The 27,375-nt window shown below is 39.5% G+C and overlaps 1 long non-coding RNA gene across 16 annotated transcripts in view; it reads right to left on the minus strand.

Annotated features, from left to right (window-relative positions):
* LOC102989342 (uncharacterized) overlaps positions 1-27,375 on the minus strand; it is a 52,268-nt gene that overhangs the window by 19,410 nt on the left and 5,483 nt on the right. For 13 of the 16 annotated variants that reach the window (XR_003680873.2, XR_003680868.2, XR_003680869.2 and 10 more), the window contains exons 2-3: positions 23,254-23,357; positions 19,438-19,562 (exon numbers count right to left, since the gene is read on the minus strand). This is a non-coding gene — a long non-coding RNA (uncharacterized lncRNA). Of the gene's footprint in view, positions 1-15,331; positions 18,196-19,437; positions 19,563-23,253; positions 23,358-25,791; positions 25,848-27,375 lie in introns of those variants that run through there. The other 3 variants (XR_008618025.1, XR_008618027.1, XR_008618028.1) reach the window with 3 other exon arrangements.

Genomic DNA, 27,375 nt, shown 5'->3' on the forward strand with positions numbered 1-27,375 from the left:
ATAGAAATGCAGATCACTGTAACAAGGAGCTAGAAACTATAAAGAGGAGTCAAGGAAAATTAGAAAACTCATCTGCTGAGACAAAAGCCAAGCTAAAGGCAATAAAGAGCAAACTAGATAATAAAGAACAATGAATAAGTGATCTGGAAGATAAAATAATGGAAATCACCCAATGAGAACAGCAGACAGAAAGACAAATGAAAAAAAAAATGAAAGCATTGTGAGACCTATGGGACAATATAAAGCAAGCCAATCTACGCATAATAGGGATCCCAGAAGGAGAAGAAAGAGAAAAGGGGATCAAAAATGTATTTGAAAAAATTATGGCTGAAAACTTCCCAAACCTAAAGAAGGGAACAGATATCTAGGTACAGGAAGCACAGAGGGTCCAAAACAAGATGAATCCAAACAAACCTACACCAAGACATATTATAGTTAAAATGGCAAAAGCTGAAGATAAAGAGAAGATTCTAAAGGTAGCAAGAGAAAAACAAATAGTCACAAGGGAATCCCCATAAGGCTATAAGCTGATTTCTCTACAGAACCATTGCAAGAGAGAAGTGGCAAGATATATTCAAAGTCCTGAAAGGGAAAAACCTGCAACGTAGGATACTCTGCCCAGCAAGATTATCATTTAGAATAGAAGGAGAGATAAAGAATTTCTCAGACAAGCAAAAACTAAAAGAAGGGGAATGTAAAAAAAACAATCCCTTTAAAATTCGCATCCAAAAAAATAAAATAAAATAAAATACTTATGAATAAGCCTGACTGAGGAGGTGAAAATTTATATGCTGAGAACTATAAAGCATTAATAAAGGAAACTGAAGATGATTTAAAGAAATGGGAAGATATCCCATGCTCTTGGACTGGAAGAATTAAAATAGTTAAAATGACCATACTGCCCAAAGCAATCTACAGATTTAATGCAATCCCTATCAAATTACCCATGACATTTTTCACAGAACTAGAACAAATAATCCTAAAATTTACATGGAACCATAAAAGACCCAGAATTGCCAAAGCAATCCTGAGGAAAAAGAATGAAGTAGGAGGCATAACCCTCCCAGACTTCAGACAATACTACAAAGCTACAGTAATCAAAACACCATGTTACTGGCAAAAAAACAGACATATGGATCAATGGAACAGAATAGAGAGCCCAGAAATAAACCCACACACCTATGGTCAATTAATCTTCGATAAAGAAGGCAAGAATATACAGAGGAGAAAAGAGTCTCTTCAGTAAGTGGTGCTGGGAAAGCTGGACAGCCGCATGTAAATCAATGAAGTTAGAACACATCCTCACACCATAACAAAAATAAACTCAAAATGACTTAAAGACTTAAACATAAGACAGGGCACTATAAAACTCACAGAAGAGAACATAGGCAAAACATTCTCTGACATAAATCATAGCAATGTTTTCTTTGGTCAGTCTCTCAAGGCAATAGAAGTAAAAGCAAAATTAAACAAATGGGACCTAATCAAACTTATAAGCTTTGCACAGCGAAGGAAACCATAAACAAAATGAAAAGACGACCTACACACTGGCAGAAAATATATGCAAATGATGTGACCGACAAGGGATTAATTTCCAAACTATACAAACAGATCATACAACTCAACAAAAAAACAAACAATGCAATCAAAAAATGGACAGAAGACCTAAATAGACATTTCTCCAAAGAAGACATATAGATGGCCAACAGCACATGAAAAGCTGCTCAACATCACTAATTATTAGAGAAATGCAAATCAAAATTACAACGAGAACTTACCTCACACCAGTCAGAATGGCCATCATCTTAAAAGTCTAAAAATAACAAATGCTGGAGAGGGTGTGGAGAAAAGGGAACCCTCTTGCACTGCTGGTGGGAATGTAAATTGATGCAGCCACTATGGAGAACAGTATGGAGGTTCCTCAAAAAACTAAAAATAGATTTACCATATGATCCAGCAATCCCACTACTAGGTATATATCCAGAAAAGATGAAAACACTAATGCGGAAAGATACATTCACCCCAATGATCATAGAAGCACTATTTACAACAGCCAAGAAATGGAGGAAACCGAAGTGTCCATTGATGGATGAATGGATAAAGAAGATGTGGTATATATATATACATATATATACACACACACATACACACACAATGGAATATTACTCAGCCATTAAAAGGAATGAAATAATGCCATTTGTAGCAACATGGATGGACCTAGAAATGATCATACTAAGTGAAGTAAGCCCAACAGAGAAATACAAATATCATATGATATCACTTATATGTGGACTCTAAAATATGATACAAATGAACTTATTTTCAAAACAGAAATGGACTCACTGACATAGAAAACAAACGTATGGTTACAAAGGGGAAAGGGGTGGAAGAGGGATAAAGTAGGATTTGAGATTAGCAGGTTCAAACTACTATATATAAAATAGATAAACAAGGATTTACTGTATAGCACAGGGAACTATATTCTATATCTTGTAATCACCTATAATGGAAAAGAATATGACAAAGAATATATATTCAGATATATATATACATATATATATAACTGAATCACTTTGTTACACACCAGAAACTAATGCAACATTGTAAATCAACTATACATCATTAAAAATAAAATAAATTTAATTAAAAAAACTTTCAAATATAGCATTTATCCAAAACCTACACTGAGTTGAAAAATATCTCCTAACTCTCATATCCCTGAGCTAAAAATGTATTTTCCCTACATGGGCAGTTTCCATTATTTGTTTCAGTTAAGGGAACGTTCTTCCTCCTGCTAAAAATCAATAATTGCTATCAATATAATTGAAGAATCATTCAAACATTCAAAGTTTAATTTGTTCATAAGGGTAAATGATATTTATTAATATTTATTTATATTTTTTATTTTTTTGCGGTACACGGGCCTCTCACTGTTGTGGCCTCTCCCGTTGCGGAGCACAGGCTCCGGATGCACAGGCTCAGCGGCCATGGCTTACGGTCCTAGCCGCTCCACGGCATGTGGGATCTTCCCGGACCGGGGCACGAACCCGTGTCCCCTGCATTGGCAGGCGGACTCTCAACCACTGGGCCACCAGGGAAGCCCTAATATTTATTTTTAAATGCTTATTTTGTTGGACAGAAAATGAGAGTTATCTAATAGTTTAATTTACAAACATCTGAAATTCACTATTAATTTATTTAGCTTTCAAAGTGTTTTCCCCTAGTATCTTAAAGTCATTACAGGGCCATCTGAAATATTTTTTATATTTTATCCAAATAATTCCTCTGTACATTTACTTTAAAAAATAAATATATAGTGGGAGTCAGAAGACCTGAGTTCTATTTTTGATGTCACTGTGATGTCTAGAAGATAGTAAACTGCAGGTTTAATTTTCCATCTTTTGAGGATGCTATATGAATGATTAAAATTGGCTTTGAACTTTTCTCTGCTGGTGTCACCAGAATTACAGTAAAGCAAGAATTTTTTTGTTTTATTTTGCTTTGGGTTTTTTTTATTTTGGTTTTTGTCTTTAACCACTGTTCACTACTGGGTTATGGAGAAGACACAGTCTACAACAAAAATCCTCATATAAGAGTCTTCTCAGTCAAGTCACCACTTCAGTCATTACCCTGCCCTACATAATGTCAGAAAGATGAGAGCTTTACAGAAACATGGGCTCTGTCAACCTCCACCCTCTCCTTTGTCAAAAATTTCAGAGCGGGTGCAGAACTGACAAAGATCACCTGGAGTTCACAAAGCTAAATTCTGGGAAGGACTCACTAGGAATTATTATGACACCTGGGGAACAAAATTTCCTATCACCTGGTGGTCTAGGTAATATCGCTCTGCTGGGATGTCTCCAAGGACAACAGTTATAAAGCTCTGGATAATCAGGTAACAATTAGACACTGAAATTCTGCCAGAGCTAGCTTCTACTGGAAGAAGAAGAAAATTTAATTTCAACAGAAATTTTTTTTTGTACTTCAAATGAACCAAGCAAATATTTACTTGTTACTAACTCTGTGCCAGGAACCGGGCCAGGTGTGGGGAAACAAAGAATGATGGTATAGTCTTTACCCAAAGGAGATCACATTATAATTGAGAGACTAATGGAAAACAAATATTGATAAAGCTGTTTTATTCCTATCTATATTTGGAATCAATATAGGTGGAGAAATTAATTCTCACAGGCAACTGAAGAGTGTAGATGTTATAGTTTAGAAGGTAGGATGGACCAAATTGTGAAGAAAGTGGAATGTCACATCAATAATAGTCCATAGGAACAGTCATTTGAATTTTAAAAGAATGACTTGGATGGAAGCATGAAAAATGGAGTGAGATGGAGGAGAGACACCCCAGGCAGGGAGATCAATGACAGGGCTTAATGACCAGTTGGACACAGGAGGCGAAGAAGAGAGAGGAATTTAATAAAACTGGGACTTTTCTGATAACCTATATAAAATAGCATATTTTGTCATTCACTATCCCTTTACTCTGCTTTATTTTTTCCCCATAGAGCCTGACACTAACACACACACGCGCAAGCCCGCACACACACCCCCCTCTGTGTTTTAGCTATTGCCCATTTCACCAGAACAATATAAGATTCATAAGGAAAGGGATTTCGCTGTGTTTCCTGTTATATCCCCAGTGCCAACCACCAAAAACTACTTACGAAAGGATGAATTAAATGGCTAACTTAACAGAGTAAGTGACTTGCAATATCATCAACTAGGATAGGAAATATAGAAGGAATGGCAGGTTTATGAGACTTGTGACAGATTCAGTTTGAGGCATGATGATTTTGAGGTGGAACTTCGAGGTGGAATATATGGTCTGGAACTTGACAGAGAAGATGGGGCTACAGATTGATATTTGGAGGTCATGGGTGCTCGGATATCAGTAAAAGAACGAATTTCTAACTGAGGAGACGTGACATACTGTGTGTGGATCTCAGAGTTTTGTGTGACTTCTGGCCATCAGAACTATCATCTTAATTATCTGCCTCTGGTTCATAGAATTTGTAGGTATGCTTTACAGATGTTAAAGCCATTGGGAATGCTGTTCCTGTGGCCACACCTAACACATACCTGCCTGGCTATCCCTGTCTACTCTGTCATTGACTCCAGTTTACTTTGGAGGTGACAACTTATATATACATTTTCAATTCTTTGGACAGCTTTAATATTGTTGGTTGAGCATGTCTGCTCTCTTCCCATAAGCCACTTGAAATAACCGCTCCACTCTCTAAACCCAAAACACACACAAACACACACACATGCATGTGATAAACCTAGAAACTAACAATGAATACAACAGGAATAAGTAATTTGAAAACTTATAAAAGATGTAATGGCAATGAAGATGTTCTACAGTTCAGTATTTAAGACTATTTGGCAGGCAGTCATGACATTCCTTATTATTGAGTGTCAACTACTAGAGGTCATATATTTTTGTTCCTTAAAATAGCAAGGGCATAATGGCCTGTAATAAGTATAACCCATGTCATCTCCCTTCTCATTTCCCAATGTCACTTTAATTAAAAATTACCTGGATGCGATAAGACAGCTCTCAATTGGACTGCCATTATGCATGTATCTTGAGTCCTAACACTTTTCACAGCAATTTCATGTTTCACATGTTTCATGAGCAAAATAAACTATAGTATAATTTACTCCATTGGTTTTTAAGCAAATCTGAAGGATACAGTGTAGTAACCAGCATTAACAGTTGGATACAGAGTATATCAAACATAATATTTGTTATAGGCTAAGACTCATCTGTCAAGGTTCAAAATGGATGAATTATATTATTCAGTTATTAAATACTTTCATTACATTTCATTTAAAATGTAATTATTGTTTCTATGACTGTCAAAATATACTTTCCCAATGACCTTCATTCAGAGTTGTGCTCCTTTCAGGAAATGTTGCGACTTCAGGATAGCCACCTCTGTACTTAGATAGAACAGTAGTTGTTCTGAATCAGACACCTCTGATTGACTCCTTCCTTTGAAAGACATGGCTTAACTCCTAGACTGTGCCCCCTCCAGCACCACTTTTGCTGCATTTGTCAGACTGGCTGAAGTCTGAGTTAAAGGTCCAGACTTGGAGTCTCACATGCTGTTTCCCTCCCTAACTTCTGGGTTTGGATGAAATGCTACATCATGCAGAATGGAATCTAGCCTCCTGAGTGGCCACTGAAAGGCTTGATGACACCACACAGTAACGTGGTGAGTTAGCTTTCCGTGGGGGTGAACCTTGACTTATAGGAAATAGGAGATGGGGGTGGGGGGTGGGAAGTCAGGCAGGTAGCATCTTCCCACCATGGACTAGTCTGAGATGGAATTCTTTCTTGCAGCCCTTCTGGAAGAGTCCAATGTGCCAAGCAATGACCAGCCTTTTTTTTTTTTCTTCTTTTTTTGAAGTCTTGTATGAAGTGGTAGCCAGCCTGGTAACACATTATATCACTTTGCCTTGGTTATTTTCCCCCTCGCACTCACTGTTTTCAATTTTCACCACCTGTTATGCACTGAATTGTGTCCCCTGCCCCAGTCCAAAATTCATAGGTTGAAGCCCTATGACCAATGTGACTGTATTTAGAGACAGGGCCTTTAGGAAGGTAAGTAAGGTTAAATGAGGTTATAAGGGTGGGTCCCTAATCCAATAGGGTTGGTGGCCTTTTATGATGAGGAAGAACAGAGCAGCCAAGATGGCAAAATAGAAAGACCCTGAGCTTACTTCCTCTCACAAGCACACAAAAATCACAACTATCTGCAGAACAATCATCGATGCAAAAGCCCACCAGAAAAGATCTTCTACAATTAAAGACATAAAGAAGGAACCATGGGACTTCCCTGGTGGTGCAGTGGTTAAGAATCCACCTGCCAATGCAGGGGACACAGGTCCAAGCCCTGGTCCAGGAAGATCCCACGGGCCGTGGAGCAACTAAGCCCGTGCAACACAACTACTGAGCCTGCGCTCTAGAGCCCATGAGCCACAACTACTGAAGCCTGCACACCTAGAGCCTGTGCTCCACAACAAGAGAAGCCACTGCAATGAGAAGCCTGTGCACTGCAATGAAGAGTAGCCCCTGCTTGCTGTGACTAGAGAAAGCCCGCACACAGCAACGAAGACCCAACACAGCCAAAAATAAATAAATAAAACAAAGAATTTTTTTTTTAAAAAAGAAGGAACCACAACGACACAGGTAGGAGGGGTGGACTCAGGATATAATTAAATCTCATTCCCTCTGTGTGGGCAACTCACAAACTGGAGAATAATAATATTGCAGGGGTTCTTCAAAGGGATTGAGAGTTCTGAGCCCCATGTCAAGCTCCCCATGTCAGGTCCAGCACCAGGAAGAGAAGCCCCCAGAGCATTTGCCTTCAAGGCCAGGGGGGCTTAACTGCAGGAGCCCCACAGGACTGGGGGAAATAGACACTTCACTCTTAAAGGGGGCATGCAAAATCCCATATGCACTGGGACCCAGGGCTAGGTAATTTGATAGACGCCTGGGCCAGACCTACCTGCTGGTCTTGGAGAGTTTTCTAGAGAGGCAAGGAGCAGCTATGGCTCACCCTGGGGACATAGACACTGGTGGCAGACATACTGGGGGACATTCAAACACCTGAACACTGCTGTTGGTGGCTACCATCTTGGTTCATTAATGCCAAGACCTGGCCCCACCCAACAGCCTATAGGCACAAGTGCTGGGACACCTCAGGCCAAATAACTAACTGGGTGGGGACACAGCACTAACCATCAGCAGATAGGCTGCCTAAAGACTTCCTGAGCCCACAGCCATCTCTAGAAATACCCTTCCTAGACCCTGCCCACCAGTGGGCCAAGATCCAACTCTACCCACCAGTGGGCAGGCACCGGCCCTCCTACCAACAAGCCTGCACTAGCCTCTAGACCAGCTTCACTCAGAGGGCAGACACCAGAAGCAGAACACTATGATCCTGCAGCCTGCAGACTGAGCCTATCAGCAGTAAGCCAGAGCCTACCCTGGAACCAGCTGAACTCCGGCCCTGCCCATCAGCAGGTCAGTGCAATCTCTGGAACATCCTGGACCCCATGGGGTATTTCCCCCCTCCCAACAATCTGAAACTTTCCCCCTCCCAACAATCTGAAAGAAGCTCTGGGATCCCTAGGCCTGCAGCCAGACTCCAGGAACCAGATATGCCTGCAAGTAGTTTGGCACTAACTGCAGGGTCTGGCTTCACCTGCAAGTGGGTGAGCAACCACCCCAGTCTTTTGGACCCTGACTCTGCCCACCACTGAGCAAACACTAGCCCTGGGACCCCCTAGGGTTCTTCAACCAGATGCCTTGTAGCACCACTAAACAGCAGCCAACAGCATCCACAGAAGGCAGGGCCTGGCAACCAACTGGACTAGGGGCCAACCAAACCTACCAGACTGCCCACATAGTCAAGCCTAACACAACAGAAGGACCCATGCAGTCCTCTTAGGGGGAACCACCAAGCATATAGCTTGGGTAATGAGATGGGAGTGCACTGCTGGGATGCATAGGACATCTCCTATAAAAGGCCACTTCTCCAAGGTTGAGAAACGTGACTAACCTACCACATATATAAAATACAAATAGCAACTTAGAAAAAATGAGGTGACAGAGGAATATGTTTCAGACAAAGGAATAAGATAAAACCTCAGAAGAAGAACCAAGTGAAGTGGAGACAGGCAATCTACCCAAGAAAGAGTTCAGAGTAAGGGGCCCACAGAGCCTACATAGGGAGCACTCCTAGAGCATACAGCTCTGGTGACCAGAGGGGAGTGAACTGCTGAAATGCATGGGACATCTCCTACAAATGGCCACTCATCAAAGATTGGGAAAAGTAACCAACCAACCAGAAATAAAAACAGAGAATTAGGCAAAATGAGGCAACAGAGAAATATGTTCCAAACAAAGGGATAAGATAAAACCCCAGAAGAAGAACTGAGAGAAATGGAGCTAGGTAATCAACACAATAAAAAGTTCAAAAGTACTGATCATAAAGATGTTCGAGGGACTTCCCTGGTGGTCCAGTGGTTAAAACTCCACACTTCCACTGCAGAGTGCGCAGGTTCGATCCCTAGTCGGGGAACTAAGATCCTAAGATCCCACATGCTGCATGGCATAGGCAAAAAAAAAAAAAAAAAAAAAAAAAAAAAAAAAAAGATGCTCAAAGAACTTGGGAGAAGAATAAACAAATACGGTGAGAAGTTTAACAAAAAGGAAAAATAAAGAAAGATGAAATGGAGCTTAACAATACAATAAGTAAAATAAAAAATACACTAGAAAGAATAAACAGTAGATTAAATGACACAGAGAAATGGATCAACCAACTAAAAGAGAGAGTAGCTGAAATCACTCGAACTGAACAGAAAAAAAGAAAAATGAATAAAAAGAGATGAGGACAGCTTAAGAGACCTCCGGTACAACATCAGGCATACTAACATTCACATTATAGGGGTCCCAGAAGGAGAAGAGAGAGAAATGGGCAGATAACATATTTGAAGATGTAACAGCTGAAAACTTCCCTAACCTGGGAAAGGAAACAGACGTTCAGGTCCAGAAATCACAGAGTCCCACACAGGATCAACTGAAAGAGGACCATACTAAGACACATTGTAATTAAAACGGCAGAAATTAAAGAGAGAATATTAAAAATAACAAGAGAAAAACAACAAATTACATACAAGGGAACTCCCCTAAGACTATCAACTGACTTTTCAGCAGAAACTCTGCAGGCCAGAAGGGAGCGATATGATATATTTAAAGTGATGAAACAAAAAACCTATGACCAAGAATACTCTACCCCTCAAGGCTATCATTCAGATTTAAAAGAGAGATCAAAAGTTTTACAGACAAGCAAAAGCTAAAAGAGTTCATCACCTTGAAACAGCCTTACAAGAAATGTTAAAGGGACTTCTCTAAGCAGGAAAGAAAAGGCCACAACTAGAAACATGAAAATTATGAAAGGAAAAATCTCATTGGTAATGGCAAATATACAGTAGTGGTAGTAAATCAATTACTTAAAAAGCTAGTAGGAACGTTAAATGACAAAAGTAGTAAAATCATCTATATCCACAATAAGTAGTTAAGGAATACACAAAACAAAAGGATGTAAAACATGATGTCAAAAACAGTAAACATGAGGACTGGGAGTAAAAATCCCAGGTTTTAAAATGTGTTTGAACTTGAGAGATTGGCAACTTAAAACAATCAGGTAAATATATAGATTGCTGGGCTTCCCTGGTGGCACAGTGGTTGAGAGTCCGTCTGCTGATGCAGGGGACACTGGTTCGTGTCCCGGTCCGGGAAGATCCCACATGCCGCGAAGCGGCTGGGCACGTAAGCCATGGCCGCTGACCCTGCACATCTGGAGCCTGTGCTCTGCAATGGGAGAGGCCACAACAGTGAGAGGCCTGTGTAACGCAAAAAATATATATATATATATGTATATATATATATATGTATATATATATACACACATAGATAGATAGATAGATTGCTATATATAAGCCTCATGGTAACCACAAATCAAAAATCTCTAATAATACACACACCAAAAAAAGGGAAAGAAATCCAAACGTAACTCTAAAGATAGTCATCAAATCACAAGGAAAGAGAGCAAAAGAAGAAGAAAGGAACAAAAAAGAACTACAAAAATAACCCCCATACAATTAACAAAATTGCAATAAGTACATACCTATCAATAATCACTTTACATGTAAATGGACTAAATGCTCCAATCAAAAGACAGAGTGTCTGAATAGATACAAAACAAGACGCAAATATATGCTCTCTACAAGAGATCTAAAGACACACACGAACTGAAAGTGAGGGAATGAAAAAAGCTATTTCATGCAAATGGAAACAAAAAGGAAGCTGGGGTGTAGCAATACTTATATCAGACAAAATAGATTGTAACAAGAGACAAAGAAGGGCATTACAGAATGATAAAGGGATCAATCCAAGAAGAAAATACGATAATTTAAAATATATATGCACCCAACATAAGAGTACCTAAATACATAAACCAAATATGAGCACCTAAATACATAAACCAAATATTAACAGACATAAAAAGAGAAATTGACAATAACACAGTAATAGTGGGGGAATTTAAAACCCTGCTTACATCAATGGACATATCATCTAGATAGAAAATCAATAAGGAAACACTGACCTAAAACAGCACATTAGACGAAGTGAACTTAACAAGTATACATAGAACATTCCATCCAAAAGCAGCAGAATACACATTCTTTTCAAGTGTCCACGTAATGTTCTCCAGGATAGGTCATATTGTAGGCCACAAAACAAGTCTCAGTAAGTTTAAAAAGACTGACATCCTATCAAGCAACTTTTCTGACCACAACACTGTAAGACTAGAAATCAACAAGAAAAAAGACTGCGGGCTTCCCTGGTGGTGCAGTGGTTGAGAGTCCGCCTGCCGACACAGGGGACACGGGTTTGTGCCCCGGTCCGGGAAGATGCCACATGCCGCGGAGCGGCTAGGCCCATGAGCCATGGCCGCTGAGCCTGTGCGTCCGGAGCCTGTGCTCCGCAACAGGAGAGGCCACAACAGTGAGAGGCCCGCGTACCACAAAAAAAAAAAAAAAAAAAGAAAAGAAAAAAGACTGCAAAAGACATAAACATGTGGAGGCTAAATAATACGCTACTAAGCAACCAACTCGTCACTGAAGAAACTGAAGATGACACAAACTGATGGAAAGATATATCATGCTCATGGATTGGGAGAATTAATATTGTTAAAAATGACCATACTACCCAAGGCAATCTACAGATTCAATGCAATCCCTATCAAAATACTAATGGCATTTTTCACAGAACTAGAACAAATAATTTTAAAATTTGTCTGGAAACACAAAAGACTCCAAATAGCCAAGACAATATTGAGAAAGAAGAACAAAGCTGGAGAGATCACAATCCCTGATTTCAAACTATACTACAAAGCTACAGTAATCCAAACAGCATGGTACTGGCACAAAAACAGACATATAGATTAGTGGAAAAGAAAAGACAGCCCAGAAATGAACCCACAGTTATATGGGCAATTAACCTACAACAAAGGAGGAAAGAATATACAATGGGGAAAAAACAGTCTCTTCAGTAAATGGTGTTGGGAAAACTGGTCAGTTACATGCAAAAGAAGCAAACTGGACAACTCACACCATGCACAAAAATAAACTCAAACGCATTAAAGATATAAATGTAAGACCTGTAACCATAAAACTTCTAAAAGAAAACATAAGAAGTATACTTTTTGACATTGATCTTAGTAATATTTTTTTTGAATCTGTCTCCACAGGCAAGGGAAACAAAAGCAAAAATAAACAAATGGGACTACATCAAATTAAAAAATTTGCACATAAGGAAACTATCAACTAAATGAAAAGGCCGCCTACTAAATGGGAGAAGATATTTGCAAATGACACACAGTAAGTCCCCTACATACAAACCTTCAAGTTTTGAACTTTCAAAGGTGTGAATGTGCGTTCCATCAACGTCAGGCATGACTGAAATCACAGCTTGCCCTCAGTCTTCTACTGCTGATGATCCTTCAGCTCTACCCTCTCCCACCTCCTCTCCCTCCTCCAGTCAGTAACTCATCTTGCCTGTTCCCTCGATGCCAGCTGTTGTACTGTACTCCTGTACTTTTCAAGGAACCATACTGTAAGATTTAAAAAGTTTTATTTTTTGTTTTTTTATGTATTATTTGTGTGAAAGGTACTATAAACCTATTATAGTACAGTACTATATAGCCGATTGTGTTAGTTGGGTACCTAGGCTAATTTTGCTGGACTTACGAACAAATCGGGCTTATGAATGCACTCTCAGAAAGGAACTTGTTTGTAAGAAGGGGACTTACTGTAGCTGATAAGGGGTTGATATCCAAAATATACAAAGAATTCATACAACTCAACATCAAAAAAACCCAATTAAAAAATGGACAGAGGATCTGAGTAGACATTTTTCCAAAGAAAATATGCAGATGGCCAACAGACACATGAAAAGATGCTCAACAGCATTAATCATCAGGGAAATGGAAACCAAAATCGCAATGAAATATCCCCTTTATATCTGTCAGAATGACTATTATCAAAAAGACAACAAGTAACAAGTATTGGAAAGGATTGGAAAAAAGAACCCTTGTGCACTGTTGGTAGGAATGTAAATTGGTGTAGCCACTATGGAAAACATTATGGAAATTGCTCAAAAAATTAAAAATAGAACTACCATATGATCCAGTAATTCCACTTCTGGATATTTATCCAAAGAAAATAAAAACAGTAATTAGAAAAGATATATGCAACCCTATGTTCATAGCAGCATCATTTACAATAGCTAAGATATGGAAGCAACCTAAGTGCCCATCAGCAGATGAATTGATATACACACACACACACACACACACACACACACACACACACACACACAGAGTGGAATATTACTCAGCCATAAAAAGAATGAAACCTTGCCATTTGTGACAACATGGATGGCCTAGAGGGTATTACGCTAAGTGAAATAAGTCAGAGAAAGACAAATTATGATATCACTTACATGTGGAATCTAAAAAACAAAACAAATGAACAAACATAACAGAGTCATAGATACAGAGAACAAACATGTTGTTGCCAAGGGGAGGAGCTGAGGGGGAGACAAGACATAGGTAAGGGAGACTGAGGCACACATTTCTAGTTACAAAATAAATGAGTCATGGGTATGAAATGTACAGTGTGGGGAAAATAGTAAACAATTATGTAATATCTTCGTATGGTGACAGATGGTAACTAGACTTATCGTGATGATCAATTTGAAATGTATAGAAATATTCACTATGTTATATATCAGGAATTAACATAGTGTTGTAGGTCAATTATACTTCAAAAGCAAACAAACAAGACTCATGGAAAAAGAGATCAGATTTGTGGTTACTAGAGGCACGGGTGTGGGTGGGATATTGGGTGAAGGCAGTCAAAAGGAACAAAACTTCCAGTCATAAGATAATAAATAAGTACTAGAGATGTAATGTACAACTTGGTAAAGATAATTAACACTGCTGTACTATATATATGAAAGTTGTTAAGAGAGTAATCCTAAGAGTTCTCATCATAAGGAAAAAATGTTTTTTTTTTCCCTATTTCTTTAATTTTGTGTTGATATGAGATGATGGATGCTCACTAAACTTATCAATGATAATCATTTCATGATGTATATAAGTCAAATCACTATGCTGGACACTTAAATTTATACAGTACTGGACACTTAAATTTATACAGTACTGTATGTCATTTATATCTCAATACAACTGGAAAAAAAATTAAATTCTAAAACACTTGCTTGTATTAGTCAATATTGTGTAGGTTAGCATTCTCCAAGTGTGGTCTGGGGACATTTTCCGTGGGTCTATGAGGTCAATTTCAAAATCAATGATTAAATGCTAAAATGTTATTTGCCTTTTTCATTCTCAATCTCTCATGAGTGTATTGTGGAATTTTCCAGAATGTGATACTGCAACTCTTTGAATGCAGAAGCAGACCCCAAAATCCAGCTTTATTCTGCTTAGCCAGACATTAAAGAGATTTGCAAAAATTGAAACAGTGCTACTCTTCTCAGTTATTTTTTTTGTTTTAGAAAATATATTTTTCATTAAGATATTACTATGCTAATGTATAATGGATTCATTTACATATTTTTAAAATTTCTCAGTTTTAATATCTAAAACAGTAAATATCAGTATATAGAACCCACATAAACAAAAGCCCATTGAGGTCCTATTTTAAAATGTAGGCTTTATTATTACTCGGGTATGGTTAGGTCAATAGACCAGGAGATGACTGTCACTGAAAGGGAAGTCTGTTCCCAAGAGTAGGAGGCCTGCCATGTCACACAGGGACACACAGGGCCACCCGGGAAGCACTAGTCAGTCAGAAGGTTGAAGGAGTGAGGGGAAAGCATGGGTGAGAGCCTTATTGTGGTTTTCGCAGAAAGGAACAGGCAAGGCAGGGTAAGCAGGTTTAGGATTGGCTAGTTTGAATAATTTCAGCAGGCTCTTAGGTGTAGGGGCTGTCCTAGGGTTTCCTGGATCTGGCCCTGAGGTGCCTAGGACAGGTGAATACAGGCATACCTCGGAGATACCGCTGGTTTGGTTCCAGACTATTGCAATACAGCAAATGGGGCAATAAGGCAAGTCACACGAATTTTTTGGTTTCCAGTACATATAAACATTATGTTTACACTATGCTGTAGTCTATTAAGTGTGCAATAGCATTATGTCTAGGAAAACAATGTACATACCTTAATTAAAAACTAATGCTGCTGGAAAAATGGCACCAATAGACTTGCTCAATGCAGGTTTGTCACAAGCCTTCAATTTGTAAAAAATGCAGTATCTGTGAAGTGCAGTAAAACAATGTATCGCTGTATTGGCCCAAAGTATAAGAGCCCTGTGAGAGCTGGAAAAAGGGGGTGCTTATGGGGGAGGAGGGGGTATGGTTTTGGATAGGTTAGCTTGCACACGAAAGGTATATTCACAAGGGAGGAGTTTGTTATCTCTAGGAATTAGCTAGTCCTCAAAGGAGCAGTCTCCCCTGCGCTAGCAAGGTCCCAGGTGCCAGAGCATTAAGAAGACAGAAAGTAAGGAAACACAGTCAATACAGGTCCTTAATAGGTTTTAAGAGTGTAAAGTGTGTAGAGATGTTCAGAGACCAAAGAGTTTGAGGACTTCTTGGCTAGGTTATGCACAGTAAAAAAGATGCCCCAAATCTCAACGTCTTACAGCAAAGAGGGTTGTTCGTTGCTCAAGTGAAGTCTTCACACTTCTGATAGGTGCATACAGTCATCCCTGGGGATCCTTGGGGGATCTGTTCCAGGACCCCCAAAAGATATCAAACTCTACGGGTGCTCAAGTCCCTTGTATTAAATGGTGTGGTACAGACGGCCTTCTGTATCCGAGGATATGGAACCCACAGATACAGAGGGCCTCCTATACAAAGAATATCAGAACACTTTTTAAAAAGTCATAATTTCAGAACAAAAGAAAATCATTTAAATGGAATTACTTTAGCTTAATGAGAAACTCCCTATATTATCCTTATTTGCTTAATTTTTTAGCATGAATTAGTGAGATTTCATCACTACTTAGGAAGAATTCAGGGACTGGTGCTTGGAAATTTCTGACACCTGGGACAATTATGGATGGAAATGACATGAAGGAGAGGAAAGACCTTACCTTGTTTATATGCTGAAAGGACCCAGCAGAGAGGGGGAAGATTGAACATACTGGAAAAAGAGACACCTGAGAGAACTCCTGGAGGAGGTGAAAGAGCAAAGGAGGGAGTGGTCTGAAACAGGAGGATAGAGAGAGAAACCTCTCCTTGGAAAATTGGTTGGATAGGAGGAGGGGGTGCTCTTGAAGATGAGTTAGTTGAGGGAAGGAGAGAAGCTGAGAGCCCACCCCTAATGGCACCGATTTTCTCTATGAATCACAGGCAAGTTTATGGCTGAGGGAGAGCAGGGCAGGGAACGGTGAAGGTCTAGGCCCACTGCAGGGACTGCTGAAGGGGGCCGACGGAGCACAAACAACAGGAGATTGAGCAGAACCGAAGGCCCAGCTGAGCTTAGACCTTAATAGTAACAGCACGAGACACATGGTAGCCCACCTTCCCTAACTCGGCTTCTTAACGCTGGCACTGAATAGAGACGGGGTCGGGGTGAGTGCAGGGAAGTGATGTTTACCGAAAGGCTGTGCAGGGTGACGGTTAACAGCGCGGCCTTTGAAGTCAGCTGGCCTGAGTTAAAATCCTGTCACTTTCCTATTCAGTACAATGGGGCCATTAATAGTCTTGTGGTGTTGTTTTATGTGGGTAACAGTGGTTTTGTGGAGTTGTTTTGAGGGCTAAATGACTAAATATATGCTGTGGATTTTCTTTCCACATCCCTGCTTCTGGGGGTTAAGGGACCCACCTAGGTTTCACGGTTTCACGATGAGGTGAATGTAGGACTCTTGAAAAGGGACTGCTGGGCGGCACCCCGCAGGCCTGTAAGCCCAGTATTTGCCCAGCTTGAAGACCGCAAAAAGACCCCAGAATCAGTGACAGAGACATCCATGGTGTTAACGGATAGGAGGCTCTTACCTGTGTGAAGCGAGGTCCGGGCATGACTCCCCACCCTGTGGAGCAGGCAGCGGCCGTCTTCACTACCACGGGGAGAGGGAGGTTACCAGTTACAGGGGGAATTGATGTCAGGTTGGCTCATCGGTTACCAGGGAAACCAGCAGAGGAGCATGCCCCTCACCACCCCTTTGATGAGCCAGCAAGGTGCGGATGTTCTGATCTAATGAGCAATCACTAGTTGGGGCCCGGGGCGAGTATGTAGCCATTTTCTGAGGAGGGAAGGTCAGTCAGGTGAGTAGGTGTAGGTGAGGCAGGGAATGGTCAGTCAGGGGACGCACAGAGAGCAGGGGAACAGCCATCATGGGGGGCCTGACCGTACGGGGACAGCCCAGCTCCTCTGCCCTCCCTGCCTGTTTCCTTTGAGGCTCCTCCTCCTGTACAGGCTCCTCCTCCATGGTCCACACGATCCTTTCTGGCTGTGGTGGGGAACAGAAGGCAGGTATACCTGGTTCTCCCCGGTTTTGTTTCCAAAGTATATTTTGGCATAATCTCTAGGCCCTACTTTCTTCAGGCCTTTAGTTTCATACCTCAATTACCTGTTTTAGAAGTAAACCACACCCTGCCTCTTATTTGCGTTTTACTCTAATAATCCTAGTCTACCTATTCACCCACTTGCCCTCCAGAGAAGTACCTCCGGATCGCAGGGGGAGGTCACATGTGTGGAAGAGGCAAAAGATAAAAGCATAAAAATATGTTTTAGAAAATCTCTTCTTGCCTCCTGATTCTCTTAATTCTCCTGTGGGTGGGTGTTTTCGTCCCCCTAAAACACCCAATGCTGATGCTCAGAGCGCTCAATCATGTGGGCAGGGTTACTTACACGGCTGTTTATTGCCGGCGTAATAAAAGAATTCCACGCCTGCGCTCTTCCACTCGTGCTCTGCACTGCCTCAAACAAAGGGCTGCACTGGCCCCGCGGGGGCCTGAGGGCTGGAGGCATCGCAGGACTGGGGTGTGGGAGTTGTAGGTGCTGGTGAGAGAGTACAGAGCCTAGGCAGGAAGAGAAAGAGGGGCTCTGTGCGCAGAGCAGCGGGCGCTGATGAACTGGGCGAGAAGGAGGGCGTGGAGGAGCTGGAGTCCCAGAGAAAGGGATGGCAAGTGGGGAGGGAAGGAGGGTGACTTCTGGGACAGTGGGGCGTGAAGCTGACGATCTGAAGGGGTTCACTTCCGGATGACGGCGAGCAGCCACAGGACCACTGAAGAGAAGCTGAGCACCACTGGTGTGGAGGACACGAAGAAGCATGAGTTTCAGCTGTTTGAGTGAAAGTTGAAAAACAGATCTGATGTCAGAGTCCTTTACAAATGTTTGAGTGAGCTTGTGGTTGAAAACAGAGTAGGCAGGGGCCAGGGTAGCAGAGGCCCGGAGCTGGTACGAGGCAGGAGCCTCCCAGGAAGAGGGGCTGCAGAGGTAGAAAGAACCTTGGTTTTTAATTGTAGCACGGGGAAGTTCTCATACATGACTCTGTATGGTCCTCCCAGCGATTCTATGAGATGCATACAGGGCAGGAAACAGACTTTCTCCGCAAAAACCAGCTGCTAAGCATCCGCACTGGGACTCAGACCAAGCCTCCTGACTTGACCCACGCTGTCTGTAGGTTCCCATGAGAGTCTTGATCCTCTGCGTGCTATTCACAGGAGGAGATCAACCTCTTAGAAAGAAAACTTATAGCCTCTACACAGAAATGAAAGAAATTTCCTCTAAGTTTTCTTCACCCTAGACTCTATGTTAACAAATCTTCAGGCTGTAAATTGTGAGAAAGAGCTGTTGGACTGTCGGGAATTGGTGCAGGTGAGGTTCTTATGGTGCCATCTAGTGTCCGTGATAGGACTTACAAAACTTTGGCTGTAAGTATTCTGAAAAATAATTTATTTAAGGAAATAGCAAGCAACTGATTAATTTTGCAAAAGAATAGACATTAAAACACCTAACATAGGGAGGGTTGGAGGGAGGGAGGGAGACGCAAGAGGAAAGAGATATGGGAACATATGTATATGTATAACTGATTCACTTTGTTGTAAAGCAGAAACTAACACACCATTGTAAAGCAACTGTACTCCAATAAAGATGTTAAAACAACAACAACAACAAAACCAAAAACACCTAATATTTTCCTCTCCCTGCCGGGAAGATTTATTAACCTGGCCTCTTGATCACCCCGAGAGATAGACCAATGCAGTGAATTACTTCATTGCATAACACAGAAATTATGACCTAGTGAAGTCCAAGGTCACCTTATTTTCTTTTCACTATACCAGTTGATCCAAGACCTTCAAGATCATGAAGCTTGGTGCTAGAAGTGTCTGAGGCATTCAGGTCTTCATTCAGTAGAATGATGTATACAGCAGTGCTTCATAAACTATAAAATGTTAAGCAAAAGTATTATATAGAGCTATTATTTCACACATACGATTCCATACCCTTGACACACCTCCCTTCTAAGCCTCATAACATATTTATAAGAGTTGCTATCTAGACTTTACATCTGAAGAAGCTGAGGCTCAGAGATGTTATATGACTTGCCCAAGGTCATAGAGCTAGTTTTCTCTTTGCTTTACTACATTGCCACTATGACACTGATATAAGGAATTAATATGAGTTTATTCGGCAGAAATTTATTAATGCTCACTAGTGCCATCTGTTGGGTTAGGAACAAGGTATATAAAGATTTATGAGTGTTGGGAACTGAATGTTTGTGTCCAACTAAAATTCTTATGTTGAAGCCCTAGCCCCTAATGTGACATATTTGGAGGTAGGGGCTTTGTGGAAGTAAAGTTAAATGAGGTCATAAGGGTAGGGTCTTGATCCAATAGGATTATGTCCTTAAGGATAGGAAGCGAGACCAGATCCAGATCTTGCTTTCTCTCAGCAGGCAAATGCAGCAAGAAGGCAGCTGTCTGCAAGCCAGGAACAGAACTCTCAACAGAACCCGACCATGCTGGCACCTTGATCTCACTTTCAGCTCCACAACTGGGAGAAAATTAATTTTCGTTGTTTAAACCACCCAGTGTATGGTATTTTGTTATGGCAGCCCAGCCCAAGCCAACTAAAACAATGACTAACTACTCCCCCTAAGCTGCTTCCAGCTTTGTTAGGGAAGTCAGCTGTTAGATAAATCACAACTCAACTTGCTGAGATAGATGTATGGACACCTCATATTTCTAAATGATTGCCTTAGAAAGAATCCTGATGAGACTGGTGGTGACAGGCTACCACAGATGTCAGACAGCTCTAAACTCAAATATATTTAAGAGATGACCTCTTACTTAGAGGTACCTTGTCATTAATAAACACGGACTTTCTCTCAGAACCCCGTGTGCCCTCTTTGCGTAGGAGATGGAATGGAGTTGCAGAGCCAGTGACTGAATGTGGCTTTGGATTCTGATTCATAAACAGAACTTGTGGTCCTCAGCTGCTACATCTATAAAATGAGACGGTTTTGACTAGCTGCCATCTGAGGCAGTCATCTGAATATTTTTGCTCACTTTGTCCCTAAAAGAGTTTTGAAAAACTGTGAAACTGTTTCAAAATATTATAAATTTTGAAAGTTGACATCTAAAATTTTCCATTAGAAATGTAGTTTTAAAGAATGTAATTTCCATTATACTATAAATATTGACATTTTAAAATAAAATCATCACATGACTCTTATGTTTCCAATACCATCAAAATAACATATTTATTAGAAATTCACTATCATTCATAAAAAAGAATGCATTTCACATCATTCCTTTTTCTCAATGAAATATTATTTTCACTCCATTCTCCATTCCCAGAATTTTATGTAATGCAGTGTATTTTTATGTTTGAAAGTCTTTTAAAATTAAAATTACCTGGAAGTTTTATTATAATTATCAGTAGTTAAGATTTGAAACAATATATTATAAATTTTGATAATAATTACACATAATTAGTAAAATTTTATTGGATACATCTCTCAAAATCTATTGATGAATGTTATTTATTGTTAGAAAGATAGAATTTAATCTAGATTCAATTTCTATTTTGGGGTTTTACAGATATAAGCACTCAGAGACACTGTTCTCAAAATAGATGAAAATAGTTTTATTATAGTAAAGTCATTCAATTATTTCAACTTCTGAATTGCATGCCAAAAGTATCACAGTAATCTCTCATTAAATGTTATTTTAAATCATCAACTTTAGGTTCTCCATCAAATTTGTTGAAAGCAAAGAATTAGAAACCCCCTGAATTACAAAAGGATTGATTATCCAGTCTTTACAGTCAATCAGGGACTACTATAGGACAATCATCTCACTTATAAACACTGATTCTAAGGAACAGTGCTAAGTAAGGAAGAGAGCCTTGCAATGAGCATGTCACCTGGATGACCTAAGATGCTACCAATGTTTCTTACCTATACTCCGCTTGGTTCTCTCAACACTCTCACTCAGGAGCAATGCTTTCTTTGAGTAAAATTATCATCACTCTTATAACCACACTCTACATTATATCTGAATGAACATATTGGCCAAACTGCTCCACTGAATACCAAAATACCCACTCTTAAAGAGAAGAAAAGGAAAGACACAAAGCCTGAATGCAAATTTTTGATGCCTTATATTGGAGACTTCTCCGAAAGCAGAAGTGCCATCCAATAGAAATATAATGTGAGCCATATATGTAATTTAAAATTTGTTTAAAAAGCAAAAAGCAGGTGAAATTACTGTTATATGTAATGCAATATTTCCAAAATATAATAATTTCAACATTCAGTCAATATAAAAAGTTAAAAACGAGGTAGTTTTATTATTTTTTTTTTTGGTACTATTCCTTGTAGTATTTTATACAAACAGCAAATCTTAATTCATACCAGCTACATTTCAAGTGCTCAATATCCACATGTGACTAGTGACTATTGTATTGGACAACACAGCCCTTGAGCGACACACTGTAGTAAGATTTGGGATGGATAAGAGAGCAGTCTTTTGTTTTTGTAAAGTAAGAATATGGTGAACATAAGAGAAGTGGTCAGAAAGGAAAATAGTCCTATCCATGCCCTCGTACAGCTGTGAAAGGTATCTTTCACCCCAGGGCCTATGCTGCACAGCTGTATGAAGTGGCCCTGGTGTACCTCAAGAGATAGAGATACCCCACTTTGAAGATCATTATTTTAAGGTGAATTCTAGCTGCCAGGGTCTTTGGAAAATAATGCAATGATAATGAAATTATGCAGCGTTATCTTCTGGAGAAGACCTAGTCAACTATCCTCTAAATTTCTGGAGTAAAAAGAAAAAAATTCATGAGACAATGATTAGCAAAAGATCCAGAAAGCCCTTGTTACTTTGTCAGCAATATCCTGGTATGACTTTTTAAAGGTATGGTTGACAACCTACCTTATTGCAAGTAGAGAGTTTTTTGGTAATAGTAGGGTGATGTTTTCCCCTCTGACTTTGATAAAGATAAGATGAGGTTATATGAAAATCATCAACCTAACATCAGATTACTCTAGGAGGTGAAGATTTCCTATGTTAGGGAACAGAAATGACTAAGAATCTCTTCCTTACCTTTATTTTCTTAGGAAACTTCAACAACTTGTCCCTCTAGCTCTTTCTAAATTCCAGTGTACAGTATGAATGTTGGGCTTCCTTTCCAAAAGAACCCAGATGCTTGTCCTAAAAGGTGAGTATAAAGAAGTACTCTATGATACTGTCTTAGTTGGCTTGGGCTGCCATGACAAAATACCATAGACTGGGTGGCTTAAACAAAAGAAATTTATTTTCTCACAGTTCCAGAGGTTGGGAAGTATAAGATCAAGGTGCTAGCTGATTTGGTTTCTGGTGAGAGCTTTCTTCCTGGCTTTCAGATGGCTGCCTTCTGTGTCCTCCATGGTAGAGAGAGAAGTCTGGTGTCTCTTTCTTTTCTTGTAAGGACACCAACCCCGTCAGGTTAGGGCCCCACCCTTATGACCTCATTTCACCTTCATCACCTCCTCACAGGTCCTATCTCTAAATGTCTTAGTGAATTCAAGCTGCTGTAACAAACTACCATACACTGGATGGCTTAAACAACAGATATTTATTTCTTACAGTTCTGGAGACTGGAAGTTCAAGAGCAGGGTGCCAGTACGGTTGAGTTCTGGTAAGGAAAGTTTTCTGATTTGTAGACTGCTGACTTCTCCTTATATCTGTACCTGGCAGAGAGCAGAGAGGAAGAGCAAACTTTCTTGTGACTCTTTTTAAAAAAATTAATAAATGTAATTTATTTTTGGTACTTATAATTTTTTACTGAAATATAATCAACTTACAATGTTTCAGGTGTACAGCAGTGATTAAGTTATATATATATATATACACACATATTCTTTTTCAGATTCTTTTCCATTATAGGTTACTACAAGATACTGAATATAGTTCCCTGTGCTATACAGTAGGTCCTTGTTGTTTATGTATTCTCTATATAGTAGTGTGTATCTTTTTATCCCAAATTCCTAATTTATCCATCCCTCCTCCTTTCCCCTTTGGTAAGTGTAAGTCTGTTCTCTGTGTCTGTGAATTCATTTCTGTTTTGTAAATAAGTTCATTTGTATCATTTTTTAGATTCCATATATAAATGATATCATATGATATTTGTCTTTCTCTCTCTGACTTACTTCACCTAGTATGATAATCTCTAGGTCCATCTGTGTTGCTACAGATGGCATGATTCTTTTTTATGGCTGAGTAGTATTCCACTGTATAAATATACTACCTCTTCTTCATCCATTCATCTGTCATTGGACATTTAGGTTGCTTCCATGTCTTGGCTATTGTAAATAGTGCTGCTACAAACATTGGAGTGAATGTATTTTTTTGATTTAGAGTTTTCATCTTTTCCAGGTATATGCCCAGGAGTGGGATTGCTGGATCACATGGTAACTCTATTTTTAGTTAAGGAACTTTCATACTGTTCTCCACAGTGGCTGCAGCAATTTACATTCCTACCAACAGTGCACGAGGGTTCCCTTTTGTCCATACCCTCTCTCCAGCATTTATTATTTGTAGACTTTTTGATGATGGCCATTCTGACTGGTGTGAGGTAATACCTCACTGCAGTTTTGATTTGCATTCCTCTAATTATTAGCGATGTTGAGCATCTTTTCATGTACCTGTTGGCCATCTGTATGTCTTCTTTGGAGAAATGTCTGTTCTATTGTAAATAGTGCTGCTACAAACATTGGAGTGAATGTATTTTTTTGATTTAGAGTTTTCATCTTTTCCAGGTATATGCCCAGGAGTGGGATTGCTGGATCACATGGTAACTCTATTTTTAGTTAAGGAACTTTCATACTGTTCTCCACAGTGGCTGCAGCAATTTACATTCCTACCAACAGTGCACGAGGGTTCCCTTTTGTCCATACCCTCTCTCCAGCATTTATTATTTGTAGACTTTTTGATGATGGCCATTCTGACTGGTGTGAGGTAATACCTCACTGCAGTTTTGATTTGCATTCCTCTAATTATTAGCGATGTTGAGCATCTTTTCATGTACCTGTTGGCCATCTGTATGTCTTCTTTGGAGAAATGTCTGTTTAGGTCTTCTGCCCATTTTTTAAAATAGATTTATTTATTTTTATTTATTTAGTTTTGGCTGTGTTGGGTCTTTGTTGCCGTGTGTGGGCTTTCTCTAGTTGAGGTGAGTCAGGGCTACTCTTCGTTGCAGTGAATGTGCTTCTCATTGTGGTGGCTTCTCTTGTTGCAGAGCACGGGCTCTAGGTGTGCAGGCTTCAGCATTTGTGGTATTCAGGCTCAGTAGTTGTGGCTCGCAGGCTCTAGAGCGCAGGTTCAGTAGTTGTGGTACACGGGCTTAGTTGCTCCACGGCATGTGGGATCTTCTTGGACCAGGGCTTAAACCCATGTCCCCTGCGCTGGCAGGCAGATTCTTAACCACTGCATCACCAGGGAAGTCCCTTCTTCCCATTTTTTGATTGGGTTGTTTGTTTTTTGATATTGAGCTGAATGAGCTGTTTGTATATTTTGGAGATCAATCGCTTGTTGGTTGCATTGTTTGCAAATATTTTCTCCCAGTCTGTAGGTTGTCTTTTCATTTTGTTTATGATTTTCTTTGCTGTGAAAAAGCTTTTAAGTTTAATTAGGTCCCATTTGTTTATTTTTGGTTTTGTTTCCATTACTCTAGGAGACAGACCCAAAAATATATTGCTGCGATTTATGTCAGAGTGTTATGCTTATATTTTCCTCTAGCAGTTCCTGTACTCCAAAAACTATATGATGAAGAGGACACAAACAGATGGAAAGATATACCATGTTCTTGGATTGGAAGAACCAATATTGTTGAAATGACCATACTACCCAAAGGAATCTACAGATTCAATGCAAACCCTATCAAATTACCAATGGCATTTTTCACAGAACTGGAACAAAAAATTTTTAATTGTGTGTGGAAACAGAAAAGAAACTAAAGAGCCAAAACAATCTTGAGAAAGAAGAACAGAGCTGGAGGAATCACATGCCCTGACTTCAGACTATACTACAAAGCTACAGTAATCAAAACAGTATGGTACAAAAAAACCCAGACACACAGATCAATGGAACAGGATAGAAAGCCCAGAAATAAACCCATGCACTTACGGTCAATCTATGACAATGGAGGCAAGAATATACAATGGAGGAAAGACAGTCTGTTCAATAAGTGGTGCTGGGAAAACTGGACAGCTACATGTAAAAGAATGAAATCAGAACATTCTCTAACACCATATACAGAAATAACTCAAAATAGATTAAAGGCCTAAATGCAAGACCAGATACACTTGTCACTCTTATAAGGCACTAATCTCATTCATGAGGACTTTACCCTCTTGACCTCATTTGATCCTAATTACCTCCCAATGGTCCCACCTCCTAATACCATCCCATTTGAGTATAGGGTTTCAACACATGAATTTTGGGAGGACACAAATATTCAGCTCATATCACCAAATACAGTTACACTGGCAGTTAGGGTTTCAACATATGAATTTGAAAGGGCCATGATTCAGTCCAAAGCAGATATTAAGGTACTAATGGTATGGAATTCCATTGTACAAGCTCTTCAAGTAATTTAAGATAATCAGCTGCCTGAATTATTTGTTTAGGATGAAATTCTGTTTAGCTGGAGGCAAAAGACTCATTTAATATTTTCCAGAATTCCAAGTCTTTTTATAACATCATCCTCTGTCATCTCCTTATGTATGAAATGGTTTGAATTTCATGATAAAATTTCATTATGACACACTTCTCCCAAGAAAAACTCTTGTGGACAATTTTGGGGGTTTTCAGGTAAACTATTACTAGTGCAAGATATTATTTAATGAACTATTTCTCCTAATTTTTTCCCTGTAAAGTTATTTCTTCTAGTCTCAGAACTGCAAAGACATAGTAGCTCCCACCCCCAAAGTCCTATTTAAAAATAATGAGCATTCTACAATCAAGAGACATGCTGAAAACGGGGGGGGTGTCTTTCAAATAAATACACAGGTATTCCTAGAGTAGTTAATTTTTAAGTGAAACTAGTGATACTTCCTGCCAAGATTGAGTATAGTACATGAACCTGTGAAACTAGAATAAACTAAAAAGTACCTGTGACTACTTTAGAAACTGATGTACGGAATACACTTGTAGTCTATTTTTTATAGCTGTGACATTGGGAAATTCCATAGAGTAAAAATATAGGGTGTTTTAACTTTGTTGTAAAATATGAGTTTTTGGTATTGAAGAGGGAGATATGCATCCAACTTGTAACAAGTTCCTTATAGAGAACTTAAAAAATCAATCATTCCAACAAACAAACAAAAACTGTAATGGCTCAGTAGTATTCTTCATGAACAGTTACTGTAAATAAGGGCTGAAGTATTCAAAGAAAAGGAGCTCAGAATCGTTCATGCATTAACTATTCTAGGCAAGGCCAACGAAGAAGTAATATCAGTTTGAGATGGTTCAAAATATGTTACCAAGTCTAAGGACTTACACATAATTATGTCACCATTTTACTTTTAATTCTCTAATTTAGGAATGTTTGATTTTAAGAGGAACCTGGAAACTAACTGGAATTGTCTCTAGCAATGTTATTATACAGGCTTTTACTTAGGCTTATAGATTTTTCTGCTATTTTTTATTCATCTTGACATAACAATAAGCTAATTGTAATTATATCACAGGTCATGGGCTTACATTTCA

This window comes from Physeter macrocephalus, chromosome 8 (genome assembly GCF_002837175.3).
Source record: "Physeter macrocephalus isolate SW-GA chromosome 8, ASM283717v5, whole genome shotgun sequence".
In the NCBI taxonomy this organism is placed as follows: domain Eukaryota; kingdom Metazoa; phylum Chordata; class Mammalia; order Artiodactyla; family Physeteridae; genus Physeter; species Physeter macrocephalus.